Source organism: Salmo salar, chromosome ssa25, assembly GCF_905237065.1.
Source record: "Salmo salar chromosome ssa25, Ssal_v3.1, whole genome shotgun sequence".
Lineage (NCBI taxonomy): Eukaryota > Metazoa > Chordata > Actinopteri > Salmoniformes > Salmonidae > Salmo > Salmo salar.
In genome coordinates this window covers 28,135,469-28,157,844 of record NC_059466.1, presented here as the reverse complement: position 1 = coordinate 28,157,844, position 22,376 = coordinate 28,135,469, and positions in this window count along the sequence as shown.

Below are 22,376 nucleotides of genomic sequence, written 5' to 3'. Positions count from 1 at the left end.
GGAGCTATTTTGGTCTATTGTACTTCAAACAATGTGTATGCAGTATGCGTAGGATTCAAACCTTCTCAAACATCCTAATTCATACTCTTAAATAATGGTGCCGGAGGAGATAGCTGCCGTTTTAAGAATCCGACAGCGAGTGGGTAACCCACCTCTACCATCAGTCCTATTAGCCAACGTGCAATCATTGGATAATAAACTGGATGAGCTCCGATCAACACTATCCTACCAACAGGACATTAAAAACTGTAATATCTTGTGTTTCACCGAATCGTGGCTGAACAACAACAAGGATAACATACAGTTTCCGTGCATCAGCAAGATAGAACAGCTGCTTCCGGTAAGACAAGGAGTGGCGGTCTGTGTCTATTTGTCAATAACAGCTGGTGCACAAAATCTAATATTAAGGAAGTGCATACATAGAACTCTATAGAGCATGTCTCCATTCCTGATTTCTGTAATCGTTAGCTTACCTGTGTAATATTGGCATAAGCTCAGAAACACTTGTTTAGCAAACATGGTCCTGTTTTATAAATTGCTGTGCTGATCAGTGGGCAGTTCATTACCTCTGTCAAATGAATATGTAGTTTAAAGCTGTGTTTATTTGTATTTATTCCTGCAATAAAGATGGTGACGCTACAATAATACACATTTATAATAGGTCTATATCTAAAAATACATGCAGCCTAATTGTCACGACTTCCGCTGAAGTCGGCTCCTCTCCTTGTTCGTTCGGCGGTCGACGTCACCGGCTTTCTAGCCATCGCCGCTCCATTTTTCATTTATCCATTAGTTTTGTCTTGTTCCCTGCACACCTGGTTTTCATTCCCCAATCACACTACATGTATTTATTCTTCTGTTCCCCCTCATGTCTTTGTGTGTGACTGTTTCGTGTTACATGTCATTTTTGATGCGCTATTTCTGGTGTGCGTTTATTCCGTGTTTTATATTCACGAGGTATGTTTATTTGTTTGTACTTTATTATTGTGACTGTTTGCGCATTTTTGGACTTTGGCATATTGGATGGAGGTTTCGATGCAGTGGCGTCCGTCTGTTGGTTTCTCCTGCCTAAATAAAGTGTGCGCCTGTTCACAACTCTCTGCTCTCCTGCACCTGACTCCGCTCCCAGTACACACACCATTGACAGAATAAACCCACCCACCCACCCACCATAGAGTCAGCAGGAGCAGGTACCCCGGTCAGAGGAGTCGAGGAGCGCGTCCAGGAACACTCAGCAATGCTGCATCACCTCGGTGCCATGATGGATCGCGTTGTCCAGACCATGGACCGCTGGGAGAGACAGGAAGTGTCTCCAGCGCCTCGACCAGCGCAACCGGGGTTACCTCTACCCGTCACGTCCGGATCCAGTTCCAGTGGGATGCGTCTCTCCCTTCCCAGGGAGTATGACGGGACGGCAGCACAGTGCCAGGGCTTCCTCCTACAACTGGACATACCTGGCCACCGTTCACCCAGCTCCCTCGGGAAGGGAGAGAGTGTCCGCCCTCGTCTCATGCCTCTCGGGGAGAGCTCTGGAGTGGGCAAACGCCGTATGGGAAGAAGGAAATGTGGCGTTGGACAACTTCGAGGAGTTCACCCGCCGCTTCTGGGCTAACTTCGACCATCCACCCGAAGGGAGAGCGGTGGGGGAACGGCTCTTCCATTTGAGGCAGGGGACGAGGAGCGCACAGGAGTTCGCACTGGAATTCCAGACCTTGGCCGCCGGAGCAGGATGGAATGACAGGGCCCTCATCGACCACTACCGATGCAGCCTGCGCGAGGACGACCAACGAGAGTTGGCCTGCAGGGATGCCACCATCACCTTTGACCAACTGGTGGATCTGTCCATCCGGTTGGATAACCTGCTGGTCACCCGCGGACGTCCAGAGGGGGCTCTGTTGGTTCCATCTTCCAGCACTCCTGCTCCGGTGCCCATGGAGCTGGGAGGGGCTGCACGTAGGGAGGCTGGAGGAGGGGCCTTCACGTGCACCATCTGTGGCCGCAGAGGGCACACTGCCGTTCGGTGCCGGGTTGGTCCCTCTGGGAGTCGAGGTAGCAGGCAGGGCACTCTGGCGTCACCCCAGGTGAGTCTGCACCACTCTCATCCAGTCCTCTGTTGTCCACCTGTTTGTACCTGTTTGTTTTCCTGAGTTTTCCCCGCATTCCCAGCATAAGGTGCTCGTCGATTCAGGCGCAGCTGGGAACTTTATCGACAGAGCGTTAACCCTTAGTTTAGGGATCCCCATTATTCTTGTGGATAGACCTTTCCCTGTACACGCTCTGGATAGTCGACCAGTAGAGTCTGGGTTAATCAGGGAAGCCACCATCTCCCTGGCCATGGAGACGCAGGGGGGTCACGAGGAGAGAATCAGTCTCTTCCTCATTGACTCTCCTGCATTTCCCGTGGTACTAAGCCTTCCCTGGTTGGCTCGTCATAACCCCACCATTTCCTGGTAACAGAGGGCTCTCACAGGGTGGTCGCGAGAGTGCTCGGTGAGGTGTGTAGGGGTTTCCGTTGGTGATACCACGGTGGAAAGTCCAGACCAGGTCTCCACCGTGCGCATTCCCCCAGAATATGCCGATTTGGCTCTCGCCTTCTGTAAAAAGAAGGCGACTCAATTACCACCCCATCGACGGGGGGATTGTGCGATAAATCTCCTGGTAGACGCTGCACTTCCCAGGAGTCACGTGTATCCCCTGTTGCAAGCGGAGACGGTGGCTATGGAGACATATGTCTACGAATCCCTGCGTCAGGGGTACATTCGGTCCTCCACTTCACCCGCCTCCTCGAGTTTCTTTTTTGTGAAGAAGAAGGATGGAGGTCTGCGTCCGTGCATTGACTATCGAGGTCTCAATCAAATCACGGTGAGGTACAGTTACCCGCTACCTCTTATCGCCACGGCGATTGAGTCAATGCACGAGACGCGCTTCTTCACTAAACTGGATCTCAGGAGTGCGTACAACCTGGTGCGTATCCGGGAGGGAGACGAGTGGAAGACGCCGTTTAGTACCACCTCATTATGAGTACCTCGTCATGCCGTACAGGTTGATGAATGCTCTATCAGTCTTCCAATCCTTTGTAGACGAGATTTTCAGGGACCTGCACGGGCAGAGTGTAGTGGTGTATATCGATGACATTGTGATATACTCCACTACACACGCCGAGCATGTGACCTTGGTGCGCAAGGTATTTGGACGACTGTTGGAGCATGACCTGTACGTCAAGGCTGAGAAATGCCTGTTCTTTCAGCAGGCCGTCTCCTTCCTAGGGTATCACATTTCCACATCAGGGGTGGAGATGGAGAGTGACCACATTGCAGCCGTGCATAACGGGCCGACTCCCACCACGGTAAAGAGGTGCAGCAATTTTTAGGGTTTGCCAATTACTACCGGAGATTTATCCAGGGTTTTGGCCAGGTGGCTGCTCCCATTACCTCACTGCTGAAGGGGGGTCCTGTACGTCTGCAGTGGTAGGTTGAGGCGGACAGGGCTTTTGGGCACCAAAAAAGGTCCATCCAGATCCCTCTTTGGCATTCATAGTGGAGGTGGACGCGTCCGAGGCTGGGATAGGAGCCGTGCTTTCTCAGCGCTCGGGCACGCCACCGAAGCTCTTGTGCTTTCTTCTAGAAGCGGAAGCGGAACTATGATGTGGGGGACCGGGAGCTGTTAGCTGTCGTCAAAGCGTTGAAGACGTGGAGACATTGGCTTGAGCGGGCTAAACACACTTTTCTCATCTGGACTGACCACCGCAACCTGGAGTACATCTGGGCAGTGAGGCGACTGAATCCTCGTCAGGCAAGGTGGGCCATGTTTTTCACCCGTTTTGTTTTCACCCTTTCTTACAGACCAGGTTCCCAGAATGTGAAGGCAGACGCACTGTCCTGACTGTCCGCCTGGTGGCGCCGGTAGTGTGGGAGCTGGACGCGGACATTGAGCAGGCGATACGTGCAGAGCCCGCTCCCCTCCAGTGTCCTGCTGGGCGTCTGTATGTTCCGTCTGCTGTCCGTGACCGGCTGATCTATTGGGCTCACACATCACCGTCCTCTGGTCATCCAGATTCGGTCGGACAGAACGCTATTTGAGTGGAAAGTACTGGTGGTCCACCTTGGCTAAGGACGTGAGGGTTTATGTTTCCTCCTGCTCGGTGTGCGCCCAGTGTAAGGCTCCTAGGCATCTGCCCAGAGGTAAGCTACACCCCTTAGCCATTCCACAATGGCCTTGGTCGCACCTGTCGATTGATTTTCTTACCGATCTCCCCCCTCACAGGGTAACACCACGATCCTGGTCGTTGCGGACTGTTTCTCTAAGTCCTGCCGTCTCCTCCCTCTGTCCGGTCTCCCTACAGCCCTGCAGACTGCGGAGGCCTTGTTTACACACATCTTCTGGCACTACGGGGTGCCTGAGGATATAGTGTCTGATCGAGCTCCCCAGTTCACTTCGAGGGTCTGGAGGGCGTTCATGGAACGTCTGGGGGTCTCGATCAGCCTTACCTCAGGTTTCCACCTCGAGAGTAATGGGCAGGTGGAAAGACTGAACCATGATGTGGGTAGGTTTCTGCGGTCTTATTGCCAGGACCGGCCGGGGGAGTGGGTGGCATTCGTGCCCTGGGCCGAGATGGCTCAGAACTCGCTCCGCCACTCCTCCACTAACCTCTCCCCCTTCCAGTGCGTACTGGGGTACCAGCCAGTACTGGCGCCTTGGCATCAGAGTCAGACCGAGGCTCCTGCGGTGGACAACTGCTTCAGGCGAGCGGAGGAGGGGGGGTACTGTCACGACTTCCGCCGAGGTCGGTCCCTCTCCTTGTTCGGGTGGCGTTTGGCGGTCGACGTTACTGGTCTTCTAGCCATCGCCGATCCACCTTTCATTTTCCATTTGTTTTGTCTTGTTTTCCCGCACACCTGGTTTGCATTCCCTCATTACTCGTCTTGCATATAACCCTCTGTTTCCTCCCATGTCTGTGTGTGGAATTGTATTATGTAAATGTATGTGTACTCCAGGCTGGTTTGCGCCAGGTTATTGTAACCCGTGTGTGTTTAGGTTTCTGAGTGCCGTGTTTTGTTCGCCTCAATAAAGGGCTCCGTTTGCTACCCATTTCTGCTCTCCTGCGCCTGACTTCCCTGCAGCCAGTTACGCACTCCTTTACAATTAATTGAAATGCTAATCCTTTGCACATGAGCGGCCTCTCATTTGAGAATAATTGCAATGTATATATTTACGCCCATATGTCATTGTTGTCTTCTCTGTTGGAATTGCCAGTCCGTCTGCTGGAGAGTCAGTTCATCACAGAGTCCCTGGTTAACTTCCCCAGAAGTCACAATGTCCTTCATGGTTGTAGCTTTCTCCATGGCTCTGGATACTGTCTGTTGTAATGGACACGTCAGGCCTACAGATGGTCGTTGCATAGAATAGATGCTTCTGCGGTTGTCAGTATTCTCGTACTAGACTCACGTAATTTCCAGCAGACTACGTCTAGGATTTGCTCTTATTCTGTTGTGATCAATAGTCTCAGAGTTTAACCATTTCCAGCCATGTAGCCAAAACTACAACTGTGTGGTCTCCGTGGCCTATATAGTTGTAGTTCTTAACCATTTCAACATGTAGCGTCAGCTCCATATTTTCTGGTCTAATGTAAATTTCGTCAGGAGTGGGTTTTATACACTTCTGAGAAAAGGGTGGTTCCATGAGGCAGACGTGTAATGTCTATGCTCACGTGGGCATGGCCATTGATTTGGTTAACTTTATATGAAAACCTATATTTTCTTATTTGGAAGGTTAACATCACATTACATCTTTTCACAAATAGTTTCATGTTTAATCACATACGTTTCACAATATTTAGATGTGCACCTGACAGCTGGGAAATGTACACTTTACGAGATATAGTTATGAGTGTTTCCTGTCCTTCATGAGATCACCAAATGAAGCACACCCGTCATGACTGTCCCTTAAGTGTCCACGGACCACTCCCACATTCTCAAAAATAGAAATATTGTTTAATTATTCAAACTTTTGATGTCCATGTGCCTCTCTGTGTTCCACAGTTTACATGCCAATCTTGAACACTACAGAGCATAGGGGCAGCGTATTTTATGACCGACCATAAAACAGCCGACTTCCCGCTCTCCCCTCTACGAGAGAGAGCACGCTGTAGACCCACTGTAACCTGATCCTTCAGATCATCACAGGAGAGTTATGGCAGTCCCCCTCTGGTGGATTCAACTTGGAAGGATTCTGCAAGTTGCAAACCAACATAAAAATAACTAACCTGTGATGTCCTGGTTGTGGATCATCGTTGCAGTCCCCATATGGTGGTTGACCTTGGGAGGTTCTCAGAAAGCGGAGCAGTCCAACACTCACAAAATCAAAATATATAATTACATTTCTTCCCAAATGAGCGGCGTTGTGGCACTAAGTGATGGTTGTATGGGAACTTTGTTTATGGCTATATCACTTCCTAAGTGTCAAAGGAACTGAAACGAAAAGGAATGAAAGCATAAACAAAAGATATACAAAAAAATGTGTTATCACACTAAAATAATCGAATTGGACTGTATTCTATATACGTCCAAGGTCCTGGCAAAATGACCCTATCATGGCATTGTCTAATCTCATCTCTAGGGTGTTCCTAATTTGCAGTGTGTTGCTTAGGGCACTATTCTCAGTTGATAACTACATGATAAGTCTACAGCTATAAGGCACCAGCTTCGGGCAGTCTACAGGGAGGACCAATGGACCTATGTGGAGAAACTGGTGTGTACTGTAGCCTCAAAGGCCTCAGAGTAAATTTTCAACTTTACTCAGGCTGGTATTTTGTTTGGACCCTTAAGTAATCCGAGCATAAATCCTCAATAAATGTTCTGTTGTACTGTACGTTTATGCGTACATAGGCGCAAATGTCAAGGGAAAGAACCAAGTATCCTGGTAGGTTGCAACCTGTTCAGAATGAGTCTGACGTCATCAGATAATTTCCAGTTCGATGCCTGGAGGTCAGTAAGAATTGATGTCGACCTCAAGACGTATGTCCGCTGCCCAATGTGTCTACTACTGTGGTGGTGATAGGTATGAAGGAGTCTATTTCATAGCTATGTTATCCACGGAGGAGCTAACCTCATCACAGAAGTACTCTCTAAACACTGAACCAGTCGTACGCGGTGTGATCATGGTTTATGACTTCTATTTATTTATTAGTGGCATGTGTGTTGACCATCAGAAGGGTGTTCTGGAGATTCCCTTACACGTGTTGCAATCTGAGTGACTACTAACTCCTCTTACTGATTGTTGCTGGAATGACTGTGCTGGCATTGGAACTGGTACTCAAGGGGACCAGTTATCTTACCGATTTATTCTGAAATATTATCCTACCGGAACACATGATTAGAGCATTTTACTAGTTGTATTGTAGTTGAACCTATTTTTGCCATTTATTTTGGAGGTGGAAGTCCACTGGACTTCTTTTACGACCAGTGTGGTACACCTCAGTAATCTCTTAGATGTGTTCTAAGATTATCCCCGTCTAGTGGTCTGACTGCTCCTCACTGTTCTCATAGGGGAGTTTACAACTAGATTTGTTTTCTGCTCTGGCGGCCTCGTACAGTGTTGCACGTAGTCTCGACCCCCCCACGGCCTCGATGAGCCTCATCATGGGTCTGGGCTACTATTTCCCCCCTTTGTGTCTCGGGACCCCCCCCCCACCATCGGGTGGTGTTGATATCCGAGGCACAAACGAAAAGGTCGAACCCTATGTACGAGTTGTCAGCGGCCGTGTTGTTATGAGAATGGCTGGTAACCTTTCAACCAAATCTCCTGGTGTTTGTGCTTCAACACACTCAGTGGCTGTCAAGGCTTGTCAGTCATCACAGCGTTCACGTGTGGCAACCTCTTCAGTACCTGCGAACTGAGACGAGGATATCTGTCTGTGATATCACAAGGTGTTTCACCAGTGGGAGTCATTGGGTCAGTTGCGGGACTAATGACATTAGTGTAATTGTAAGGGGTGACAGTCCCCCACAAAGCAGAAGATGTATCATCGGAAGCAGAGTACACTCTGCGCGTCAATGTTTAACTTGCTGAGACGGCCGCAGTGCTTGCGAAAGTGTCTGAAGGGCATAAGATGTTCATCTCAACTACAGTATTGGACAACTTCAAGGAGGAGGGAGGTTGCTCATTCACAGAGACTGCTGGCTCGAAAACATGGAAAGAATGGTCATTCAGGTTTGCTGATGGAATGTGTCGAGATATCTTAATATCGCCTTGAATCAGATTCTGCACAAAGAGGTTTCGAAACGTCTTTTTCCCAAGGGGTGCATTCGACAGATACCCCTCGTGGATGACTACGTTGCAGCTAGCGTTAGGGGAAGACAGTGTGGTTAGTGGAGAAGACCATACATGGTTGGTTTTTCAATCCATTATTGGGAGTAACCGATCCATCAAGTATGCTCCGAGTAGCAGAGGTTCAGATTCGAGGCTGGTAACATACACAGGGTGAACGAGCGATACATCCTGGAAGTGTAGATTCAACATGATTCTCAATGTGAGAGGCGAGGTAGTCTGAGTGAAACCTGAAAGTGTAGTTTCTTTAGTAGTGGTTTCTTTACAACAATTTGACCATAATTCACGCAGTGTACTCTGAACAGTTGATGTTGAGATGTGTCTTGTTACTTGAACTCTGTGAAGCAATTATTTGAGCTGCAATCTGAGGTGCAGTTAATTGCCGATTTCAAAGGCTGGTAACTCTAATGAGCTTATCCTTTGCAGCAGAGGTAACTCTGGGTCTTCCTTTCCTGTGGGGGTCCTCATGAAAGCCAGTTTCATCATAGCGCTTGATGGTTTTTGCAACAGCACTTGAAGAAACGTTCAAAGTTCTTGAAATTTTCTGAATTGACTGACCTTCATGTCTTTAAGTAACGATGGACTGCCGATTCTCTTTGCTTATTTGAGCTGTTCTTGCCATAATATGGACTTGATCTTTTACCAAATATTGCTATCTTCTGTATACCACCCCTACCTTGTCACAACACAACTGATTGGCTCAAACGCATTAAGGAAAGAAATTCCACAAATTAACTTTAACAAGGCACACCTGTTAATTGAAATGCATTCCAGGTGACTTCCTCATGAAGCTGGTTGAGAGAATGCCAAGAGTGTGTAAAGCTGTCATCAAGGCAAAGAGTGGCTACTTTGAAGAATCTCACTGTATCTCACTGTTCTACTGTATTATTGACTGTATGTTTTGTTTATTCCATGTGTAACTCTGTGTTGTTGTATGTGTCGAATTGCTATGCTTTATCTTGGCCAGGTCACAGTTGCAAATGAGAACTTGTTCTCAACTAGCCTACCTGGTTAAATAAAGGTGAAAAAAATAAATAATAATATATATATAAAATATATTTTCATTTGTTTAACACTTTCTGGGTTACTACGTGATTCCATATGTGTTATTTCATAGTTTTGATGTCTTCACTATTATTCTACAATGTAGAAAATAGTAAAATAAAGAAAAACCCTGGAATGAGTAGGTGTGTTCAAACTTTTGACTGGTACTGTATGTTCAATATGTATAATAGGCTGAGTGGATAATGTGGCTCATTACACTAATATTTGTGTAAACTCTACACAGTTGTGTTCTGTGAGTGTCACTGAGTAGGCTGATACTCCGTTACATGGGTGAAACATCCATTGGTTAGGCTGTATAGTGCATATAAGTATTCCCCCAATGCAATTCCAGTCTAATACATCCACAGTGCGTTTTCAACTTATTTTTACTTTTTTGCCTGTCACATTAACTATTTATTTTATTTAGTTGATTTTTTTTTATTTTGAAGATGAACCGCAAATTCCATTATTGTGGCTAATCCTTATTGTTGCTATCTGCACACAGGTAGAAATATCCAACACATGGTCTCCAGATTGTGGCTGTAAATACAATCAAGACATTCAAGTGGCAGCGTTGTTAGTTTGGCACTGTTGATCATCACAGATTTGTATTAAAATGTCAAGAAGACAGGGGAAGGAGCGTAGTGGAATATTTTCTGGATGTTCAAAACTGGTGAGTTTTTCTGATGCTAGCAAGCATGCATTTCCACACTGGAGTGCACAACCAATATGTTTACTTGTGCATTTGTTTCCTCAGCTAATTATGTACATGTAGGTAGAGTTATTCAAGTGGCTATGCATAGATAATAACAGAGAGTAGCAACAGTGTGGGGCAATGCAAATATTCTGGTAGCCATTTGATTAGCTGTTTAGTAGTCTTATGGCTTGGGGGTAGAAGCTGTTTAGAAGCCTCTTGGACCTAGACTTGGCGCTCCTGTACCGCTTGCCATGCGGTTGCAGAGAGAACAGTCTATGACTTGGGTGGCTGGAGTCTTTGACAATTTTTAGGGACTTCCTCTGACACCGCCTGGTATAGAGGTCCTGGATGGCAGGGAGCTTGGCCCCAGTTTGGTGTTTGCCCAATGTTTGTTGTTGGTTTTGTGGAAAATGTAGGTCCGGCATTTGGACGTGAGATAGCAAGCAACTGTGTCGAGGTCAGCTGTTGATGTCTGGCTCGAGCTAGCTAGCTAATGTGTAAGCACCTTCCATAAACAAAGATAGCTAACTACTGGCATTAGCTAGCTACAGAGGCTAGCTGCTGGACTGGGGACAAGCAAGCTAACGTTAGCTTGCTACGTAGCTAATCAAAATATCTGTCCGCATTTACTGATTAACCTTATATAGCTAGTTATCTACAGTAGCCTAGGTTTGTTCTCAGTCACTTCTTATGACTGGCAGCTGTGTTGTTGCTCGACCGGCTCAGATAGAACTCCGAGATTCAGCTGAAAAGATGTTAGCATTGTCAGAAATGCTAAAAAAAACTTGATGGAAAATGTGCACATGAGAGTGATAAATTAGAAATGTAATACAACTGTTGCACCTACAAACGTATTCAGTCCAAACGGATCCAAGTATAATTGTCACTGTATGGAGGCTGTAGCCTCGTTTTAATCCGACGTCTAGAATTTGAGCTAGGTTTGAGCAAAAAACGGTCTAACAACCCTGTCAAAACTCTGACATAGTGGTTCTCGGTAACGCCTGGACGGAAAATGACGAGAGGCGGGGAGTGTGTTGTGTACTTCCAATCAAGTTAATTTGCGACATTTGTGTCATATTGGCTTAGATATGATGGTAGGGAGATTGAATGTAACATTGAGCTTCAATCAATCCCTACCATTGACTATAATACTTTATAATTCTCAGGCCTCTATCTGACTATTGAACCATGATTTTCTTGTTAAAAACTGTTGGGGCTAGGGGGCAGTATTTGCACGGCCGGATAAAAAACGTACCCGATTTAAACTGGTTACTACTCTTGCCCAGAAACGAGAATATGCATATAATTAGTAGATTTGGATAGAAAACCCTCTAAAGTTTCTAAAACTTTTTGAATGGTGTCTGTGAGTATAACAGAACTCATATGGCAGGCCAAAACCTGAGAAGATTCCATACAGGAAGTGCCCTGTCTGACAATTTCTTGTCCTTCTGTTGCATCTCTATCAAAAATACAGCATCTCTGCTGTAACGTGACATTTTCTAAGGCTTCCATTGGCTCTCAGAAGGCGCCAGAAACTGGAATGATGTGTCTCCTGTCTCTGGGCGAAGAACAGCAGGAGATTTTGTGAGTGGTCAGGCTGGGAACAGTGACACTGGAGATGCGCGTTCATGAGAATTCTCAATTTTTTTCTTTCAGCCTTTGAATGACTACAACGTCGCCCGGTTGGAATATTATCGCTATTTTATGAGAAAAATAGATTGTAAACAGCGTTTGACATGCTTCGAAGTACGGTAATGGAATATTTTGCATTTTTTTGTCACAAAATGTGCTCGCGCGTCACCCTTCGGATAGAGACCTGAACGCACGAACAAAACGGAGCTATTTGAATATAACTATGGATTATTTGGAACCAAAACAACATTTGTTGTAGAAGTCCTGGGAGTGCATTCTGACGAAGAACAGCAAAGGTAGTCCAATTTTTCTAATAGTAATTCTGAGTTTAGTGAGCGCCAAACTTGGTGGGTGTCAAATTAACTAGCCATGATGGCCGAGCTATCTACTCAGAATATTGCAAAATGTGCTTTCGCCGAAAAGCTATTTTAAAATCTGACACAGCGATTGCATAAAGGAGTTCTGTATCTATAATTCTTAAAATAATTGTTATGTATTTTGTGAACGTTAATCGTGAGTAATTTAGTAAATTCACCGGAAGTTTGCGGTGGGTATGCTAGTTCTGAACATCACATGCTAATGTAAAAAGCTGGTTTTCGATATAAATATGAACTTGATTGAACAAAACATGCATGTATTGTATAACATAATGTCCTAGGAGTGTCATCTGATGAAGATCATGAAAGGTTAGTGCTGCATTTAGCTGTGGTTTTGGTTTTGTGACATATATGCTTGCTTTGAAAATGGTTGTGTGATTATTTTTGGCAGGGTACTCTCCTTACATAATCTAATGTTTTGCTTTCGCTGTAAAGCCTTTTTGAAATCGGACAATGTGGTTAGATTAACGAGAGTCTTGTCTTTAAAATGGTGTAAAATAGTCATATGTTTGAGAAATTGAAGTTATAGCATTTTTGAGGTATTTGTATTTCGCGCCACGCAATTCCACTGGCTGTTGACTAGGTGGAATGCAAGCGTCCCACCTAGCCCAGGGAAGTTAACACTGATTATCCCTTGCCTGTCATTAAGGTTGATGGACCAAAAGCCATAACCCTAGTTTATAACTCTGGGATTCTCCAACCAACCAAGTATTTTAGATTCAGTCCAGGTGCCCAGAGACCAAATCAGCACAAGTTAATTAATTAAACGATGAACTAATAAAGCTTGGGATTAATGGGCCCAGATGGTACCTCAGGTTGAAAGAGAATATCAGATAAAAATACCCTGAGAGTTTGAGAGGAGGTGAAAATACCAATTCCCATGAAGGCTATATGAAGTCTGCGCATCCTGGATTTGAGCGAGGCGACTCTGCTTTGCAACAATTCTTCACTGCATTATATTTGCCGCTTTTCTAAAGTTCAACCCAAGCCACAATATTATCCAGGCTGTATCACATTCGGACGTGATTGGGAATCCCATAGGGCGGCGCACAATTGGCCCAGCATCGTCCGGTTTTGGCCTGGGTAGGCTGTCATTGTAAATAAGAATTTGTTCTGACTTGCCTGACTTGCCTAGCTATATAAAGGTAAAAAATATATATACAAAAATAATAATATTCTGTGGTTATCAAAAGCTGCCTTACCATCATTAACTGCTTTAAACCCAGCAGTGACCTTGTGAGTTCATGTTGTTTAATATCACACAGTTGTTTACAAAAAATGTGGGTCTTTTGAATTCATGTCTGTCATGATCATTTTAGGGTGGTTATTTTAATAACTCATGCATTTGATGGAAGTAAAACCAACCATGTATGGCTGTGGCACCAGTTGCCTCTGTAACTCCCCTGTGTCTCCTGGTGCTTCTGACACGTTTCAACACTCCCTCTGGAGTCTTTAAAAATAAGCCCATTAATTTCCCCCTCTCACTTGTTTCGTCTCAGAACTACTATTTCACTTTGATGATTCGAGGAGGGAGCATGGAGAGCCTGAAGTCTTCAGCTGCCAAATGCTGGCGGCTCATTGATTTCCTCCCCTCTCTCTCCAGCTATAAAGGAGTCTTTCCCTGTCTGCTGCTTCTCAGGGAGCCCGCCTGCTGCTTCTATGGTGAAGTGCTTTCCCCAAACAAAAAGCCAGTCAGACTGGTACAGACCCGCTACCAGAAGAACCTCGCTGGTTTATGAAATAGTAATCTCAAACTTCTTTGTCTCGCTGGTTACAGTATCGACCTGTTACACATTATCAACATATTTTTCTGCTGACATGGGATTTGATCTGAAAATGACTTCAGATCAGATCAGAGGTTTTTTCTAATTTCCTCTAGAAACTGCAGCTTGAGTTTGTCCTCTGGATGTTTTTAGAGCACTAAGAACTCTTTCTGTCTGTAATAAATACTTTGCTAACATTTGAATAAATAATAAACAATTATAGAATAATATCAATTTCGGTTAAATCAACTTGCACGTTAGAATACAGTTGCAGCTTACACACTCTTGATCTGTTCTTTGTTTATTAAGAGTATATTCTTTTTATTTTTATGTTTTTTATATTTTTTATTTAACCTTTAAGTAGGCAAGTCAGTTAAGAACAAATTCTTATTTACAATGATGGCCTACCCCGGCCAAACCCAGACCGCCCTATGGGACTCCCAATCACAGCCGGATGTATTTGTATTTATTATGGATCCCCATTGCAGCTACTCTTTCTGGGGTCCAGCAAAATTAAGGCAGTATGTGATACAGCCTGGATTCAAAACAGAGACTATAGTGACGCCTCTTGAGATGCAGTGCCTTAGACCACTGCGCCACGCGGGAGCCCACACTCACACTCCAAGCACCATTATTAGATGATTTTATAACATTATCCACAGGGGAATAAATATTTTGTTAGGATAGTTACATCTGATAATGTTTAATGAAATTACAATTATTTGGATTTGTTTAGCCATGACATTGAATAGCTTGTCATATAACATGTATAATCTTTACAAGACACACATGACACACATCTTTACAATGTGGGTCATGACAAGATAGACCATGTTACACAAGGCTATAGTTCTGTTTCTCTCTGTATCTCCTGGAGTCCTTGGCCTCAATGTCCCCTTACGTGTGTCCTACACTAGTCCTTGGTTAGCATGATCTTGTGTAACCTATGGGTGGAATGCAGTAGGTCTGCGGTGCACGATTCACATCATCACCCAAAGAGATTCATGGTTCACCCAATTAGCCAAAAATCAACATCTCACAGCATCCTGTGATCTGAAATACCCTCATTCATCTTTCAGTATCATTAATCATTCAGTTGTTTTCACTTTTAGAGTGATGCTATTTATCATTGAAATTTTCCACTATCGTCCTAGAGCTTTGCAATACCAGAGAAAAATGTTTTGCCCCCTCCCTATCCAATGAGAATGAACAGTGTGAGTGCAAGCAAACAGGTCCTTAGGCCATTTTACCTCCAACTCCCCGGGCGGTAAACACATCAAACACATCAAAACTTTAGTCATCACGTCAGACAGAGCCAGCTTTAGTCTGGACAGAACAGATCTGTACTATCTATTTGCACATATATCTTTGCTTTCACAGTCAGTACCCAAACAGACACACCACAAGCACAACAGGCACAACAGGCTGGGTGCAGCACAGGGTGTAACGGCCGTCGAAGGGAGTAGACCAAGGCGCAGCGAGTTGAGTGCTCATCATGTATTTATTGTACTGAGAACACATAAACAAAAATGACAGCCAAACAATTCTGTCAGGTAAGCAACACTAAACAGAAATTAACCACCCACAAAACCCAAAGGAAAACAGGCTGCCTAAGTATGGCTCCCAATCAGAGACAACGATATACAGCTGTCCCTGATTGAGAACCATAATAGGCCAAAACAAAGAAATACAAAACATAGAAAAAAGGACATAGAATGCCCACCCTAGTCACACCCTGGCCTAACCAAAATAGAGAATAAAACCCTCTATGGCCAGGGCGTGATACAGGGTCAGCACAGTGGTCATAAAACTAGAGAGAAATATTTTATTGAGACTGATGTATATGTAAATATACTGTACTTGTGTGGGAAATATATTATTCTATTTTGTCAGCCCGTCAGCATGACCAATTTATTTATTTATTTATTTTTTATTTCACCTTTATTTAACCAGGTAGGCAAGTTGAGAACAAGTTCTCATTTACAATTGCGACCTGGCCAAGATAAAGCAAAGCAGTTCGACACATACAACAACACAGAGTTACACATGGAGTAAAACAAACATACAGTCAATAATATAGTAGAAAAATAAGTCTATATACAATGTGAGCAAATGAGGTGAGGTAAGGGAGGTAAAGGCAAGAAAGGCCATGGTGGCAAAGTAAATACAATATAGCAAGTAAAACACTGGAATGGTAGATTTGTAGTGGAAGAAAGTGCAAAGTAGAAATATAAATAATTGGGTGCAAAGGAGCTAAATAAATACATTAGGGGAAGAGGTAGTTGTTTGGGGTAAATTATAGATGGGCTATGTACAGGTGCAGTGATCTGGGAGCTGCTCTGACAGCTGGTGCTTAAAGCTAGTGAGGGAGATAAGTGTTTCCAGTTTCAGAGATTTTTGTAGTTCGTTCCAGTCATTGGCAGCAGAGAACTGGAAGGAGAGACAGCCTAAGGAGGAATTGGCTTTGGGAGTGACCAGAGAGATATACCTGCTGGAGCGCGTGCTACAGGTGGGTGCTGCTATGGTGACCAGTGAGCGGAGATAAGGGGGGACTTTACCTAGCAGGGTCTTGTAGATGACCTGGAGCCAGTGGGTTTGGCGACGAGTATGAAGCGAGGGCCAGCCAACGAGAGCGTACAGGTCGCAGTGGTGGGTAGTATATGGGGCTTTGGTGACAAAACGGATGGCACTGTGATAGACTGCATCCAGTTTATTGAGTAGGGTATTGGAGGCTATTTTGTAAATGACATCGCCGAAGTCGAGGATCGGTAGGATGGTCAGTTTTACGAGGGTATGTTTGGCAGCATGAGTGAAGGATGCTTTGTTGCGAAATAGGAAGCCAATTCTATATTTAACTTTGGATTGGAGATGTTTGATGTGAGTCTGGAAGGAGAGCTTATTTGTAGTTGTCCACATATTCTAAGTCAGAACCGTCCAGAGTAGTGATGCTGGACGGGCGGGCAGGTGCAGGCAGCGATTGGTTGAAGAGCATGCATTTAATTTTACTTATATATACTTTTTTATATATACTTTTATTTAAGAGCAGTTGGAGGCCACGGAAGGAGAGTTGTATGGCATTGAAGCACCAATGTGGTACTGTAGTAGTCACCAAGTGCTGCTTTAAAGACACTTATAAATTGTATGCACACATCCAGAGAATCTTGCCAGAACATCTCAGTTTTTCTGGGAAATAGTGCACGGTATCTTTAAAATGTGTGTTTAATAATGTTACATACTCCTCGTTAAGACTGTGGGGTTGGTTGACTGACTGGTTCGGGACCCTGGCTATGTAAATTAAGCCAAATTGCCTTGATCAGCGGGTCAATGATAATTAACCCGGTGATAGCAGCAACACACTTGCTCTTCTGCTATAATGAGATTTTCCCAACAAACTTGAAAGCAGCAGGCGCAGTGAATTCTGGTCAGCCTGATAATGTTTGGATGTGGTGGCTATTAAAATGATCATGAATTATTCATATTGGCTGTGATAAACAGGTTATATCAAAATGTTGCTAATTTATTTTCAAAATTGTTGGCCTAGTTTTGCTACACAGAACAGTCTTAATCAATGATGGTCATGCACTGATGATCTGGTGTGCTGTTGTGTTGAAGGGAGAATTGCAGGTTAGTGAGAAACAACAACTTACTGTATAGGTCCACAACCGAAAGGCCCTCCAGCAGGTGGTACATCACTGGGGCCGTGTTCCCACCCATCCAGGACATCTACTTGAAACGGGGCCTGAGGAAGTTCCACAGCCACGAGCTGTTCACTCCCTTAGCGTCTGGCTGACGGTATCAGAGCATGAGGTCTGATACCAACAGGCTCAGAGACAGTTTATGTCTACAAGGCATAAGAATGCTGAACACTTGAACTGGACTGACCCCCTGCACTGACTATCCTCACCTTAGCACACACACACACACACACAGAGAGAGAGAGAGAGAGAGAGAGAGAGAGAGAGAGAGAGAGAGAGAGAGAGAGAGAGAGAGAGAGAGAGAGAGATCACAATTGCTGCTACTAGACTCATTTACGATGGCTAATACTGCACAATTTAAACACTTGCCCCCAATCCCCCCATTCCCTGATACATGTGTAAATATTGGACTATAAATTGTGCCTAACTGTATTATACTTATGCTAAAATGTTTATTCTATTCTACTAAGCCATTTACTTTGTTCGTATTCTTATCTTTTATTATTTATTATTGTTGCATTATCGAGAAGGAACCTGCAAGTAAGCATTTCGTTGGACTTAGTGTATCCTGTACATATGACTAATAAAACTTGACACTTGAAACTAGGTGTGAAAACAATAGTAATAAGATGAAGCCTCTATTATAGAGACATATTTTGATTACAAGCAAGTGTCACGTTCGGGTGATGCATGCACATGGGGCGGCAGGTAGCCTAGTGGTTAGAGCGTTGGACTAGTAACCGAAAGGTTGCAAAATTGAATCCCTGAGCTGACAAGGTATTAATCTGTCGTTCTCCCCCTGAACAAGGCAGTTAACCCACTGTTCCTAGGCTGTCATTGAAAATAAGAATTTGTTCTTAACTGACTTGCCTAGTAAAATAAATGGAAAAAAAGAAATCCTGCACCAAAAACCTCTGTAGCAGGATGGCTAATGGTAAAGTCAGGACCTTGATGAACTTAACAGTGAGTGATGACCATGAAAACATGCAAAACTGATGGCTATAGCTATGTTCAACAACTATATTATTCTTCTGGCTTTATCTAGCCCTATTTGGGATATTTTACCTTGCCTCGCTGGCTTGCTAGGTAATCAACCCTCAGATGACATCAAATCAAACAACATTTTATTGATCACATACACGTGTTTAGCAGATGTTATTGCGGGTGTAGCGAAATGCTTGTGTAATCTGCGATGTTGTAGACGATAACCATCTGATTATGTGTTAACTTGCATGAGCTGCATTTGAAATGGCATGTGATCGTATCCACTGCTAGGTAAACAAAAAATGTTCTGATTCCGAACTGGGCGTGCAACTTTTCATGACGCTGCCAAGAAAGTGGTCTATATGTAGTGGTAAAACATTTGGTGGGTAAACTCTGATCTCCAGTCGTGGGTATAAAGAAGTAATGTTTCCTATTCTTTCAATGCATTTTTCTGCACAAGGTGGGTAAACCTTGTTTCTGTGCAGGTCGACTCTCAATGACACTTGACACCACGTGAGAGACAGTTTTTGCTAGAACTAGAAATATATATATATAGACTATTTAGTGCATGTGGAAACTGACAATCATGATGGTTTCATCTGAAATACACTACCGGTCAAATGTTTTATAACACCTACTCATTCCAGGGTTTTTCTTTATTTTACTATTTTCTACATTTTAGAATAATAGTGAAGACATCAAAACTATGAAATTACACATATGGAATCATGTAGTAACCAAAAAAGTGCTAAACAAATCAAAATATATTTTATATTTGAGATTCTTCAAATAGCCACCCTTTGCCTTGATGACAGCTTTGCACACTCTTGGCATTCTCTCAACCAGCTTCACCTGGAATGCTTTTCCAACGGTCTTGAAGGAGTTTGCACTTGTTGGCTGCTTTTCCTTCACTCTGCGGTCCAACTCATCCCAAACCATCTCAATTGCCTTGATGACAGCTTTGCACACTCTTGGCATTCTCTCATCCAGCTTCATGAGGTAGTCGCCTGGAATGCATTTCAATTAACCTCTTCCATCTAGACGTTCCGCTAGCGGAACACCTGCTCCAATATCCAATGATAGGCGTGGCGCGAAATACAAATTCCTCGAAAATCCGAAAACTTCAATTTTTCAAACATATGACTATTTTACACCATTTTAAAGACAAGACTCTCCTTTATCTAACCACACTGTCCGATTTCAAAAAGGCTTTACAGCGAAAGCAAAACATTAGATTATGTCAGCAGAGTACCCAGCCAGAAATAATTAGACACCCATTTTTCAAGCTAGCATATAATGTCACATAAACCCAAACCACAGCTAAATGCAGCACTAACCTTTGATGATCTTCACCAGATGACACTCCTAGGACATTATGTTATACAATACATGCATGTTTTGTTCAATCAAGTTCATATTTATATCAAAAACCAGCTTTTTACATTAGCATGTGACGTTCAGAACCAGCATTCCCACCGAACACTTCCGGTGAATTGACTAAATTACTCACGATAAACGTTCACAAAAAAACATAACAATTATTTTAAGAATTATAGATATAGAACTCCTTTATGCAATCGCGGTGTCCGATTTTAAAATAGCTTTTCGGTGAAAGCACATTTTGCAATATTCTGAGTAGATAGCTCGCCATCACGGGCTAGCTATTTTGACACCCACCAAGTTTGGTACTCACCAAACTCAGATTTACTATAAGAAAAATTGGATTACTTTTGCTGTTCTTCGTCATAATGCACTCCCAGGACTTCTACTTCAATAACAAATGTTGGTTTGGTTCCAAATAATCCATAGTTATATCCAAATAGCGGCGTTTTGTTGTGCGTTCAAGACACTATCCGAAGGGTAACGAAGGGTGACGCGCCCGGCGCGTTTCGTGACAAATAATTTCAAAATATTCCATTACCGTACTTCGAAGCATGTCAAACGCTGTTTAAAATCAATTTTTATGCGATTTTTCTCGTAAAAAAGCGATAATATTCCGACCGGGAGTCGTTGTTTTCGTTCAAAGACTGAAAATGAAAACATGGAGTCGTCTCGTGCACGCGCGCACCAGTCTCATTGTTCTCAAATCGACCACTTACCAAATGCGCTACTGTTTTTCAGCCATGGCCTGCAAAGTCATCATTCAACATTCTGGCGCCTTCTGAGAGCCTATGGGAGCGTTAGAAAATGTCACGTTACAGCAGAGATCCCCTGTTTTGGATAAAGATGATCAAGAAGGCCAAGAAATGGTCAGAGAGGGCGCTTCCTGTTTGGAATCTTCTCAGGTTTTGGCCTGCCAAATGAGTTCTGTTATACTCACAGACACCATTCAAACAGTTTTAGAAACTTTGGAGTGTTTCTATCCAAAGCTAATAATTATATGCATATTCTAGTTTCTGGGCAGGACAAAAAAATGTGGAATGGTGACATTAAAGCGATCAGTTTTCTATCGCACGTCACATCAAGGATATCATGTCACCGTGTGGGACTGTGGGTCAATTAACCTTGTCGGAGGTGTGTGTTTTGTCCTATATTTTTATTTAATTAATGTTTATTTTAATCCCAGCACCCGCCCCAGCAGGAGTAGTGTATGTCAACTGTGTTCTCTCTAGTAATTTTTTTACATTTAATCATTTTGCAGACGCTCTTATCCAGAGCGACTTACAGTAGTGAATGCATACATTTAATTTTCATTTCATGCATTTTTTGTACTGGCCCCCCGTGGGAATCAAACCCACAACCCTGGTGTTGCACACACCATGCTGGCGTTGCAAACACCATGCTCTACCAACTGAGCCACAGGGATAGTCTTTATTATGGTTAAATCACGCAGTCACTTATTGATTGAATGACTCAATTAGAATTTAGCAAAATGCTGGCCATCTTTCTGAAGGTTAGATACTTTCAATTCAACAGCTCTGTAATGGTGCATTTTAAAGGTGTTGACAAGCACTTGATAGATACTGGAGGAATGGCATGTCCTTTACTGAATGAAGAGAGACACTCTCAATAATTATTTAATTTCATACTTATTTCATTGTCACATTTATGAGTTTTAATGGGTGGATTGATGCTCCTTCACAACAATGTAATTAGGCTACACAATTACACAGGGGCGAAACTTTCACTGGGGACGGAACATTCTGAAATTACATTTTTGTCCCCCACCAGTTTTATCATTGGAATGTGATACAAAACAAGGCAACAGTGTGCTTTAGGACCATGCGGACGCCTCTGAGCTTCAGGTAGGCCGTTTGGAGTGTTTATCCGACTGGATAAAAAAAAACAATATTTAATATTATGTCCCCCCCACTTCTAAAACAATGTACATGTATTATTGCACAGTTACCACACCTTGTGACAACCTGCTCTTCTCAGTTCAAAATGTACATGAATTATAAACTGATTGCACGGTAATTACCCCAAACAACTAGGCTACTTTGTTCCTCCTTCATAAAAAACAGCCGGGACCTAATCCCAAAAGGCCAGGGTGACCTCACACCTTGTTCCTGGAGGAGGTGGGGCAGTGACAGGTCCTGGGGATGGAGGAGACATTTAGTGGAAGTGGAACGTAATGCTTCCAGGGGGAGCTGGGGTCCAGCATCTCCCCATAGAGACAGACAGACAGACGGGCTCAGAGAGACTGAGAAAGAGGAAGAGACAGAGTCCTGCTCATCATGAGTCACAGCTGGTGCTGTATGTTGCTGCATGGTGCTGGGTCCCCCATCTTGCTCAACACTGTCCTCTGGAACGGTTACGCAAGCACAGTGGCAGATGGAAAGTGGAAACATTCAGTGTGCTGCCTCCTTCATCTGACTGGAGCTTGAGATACAGTGAGGGAAAAAAGTATTTGATCCCC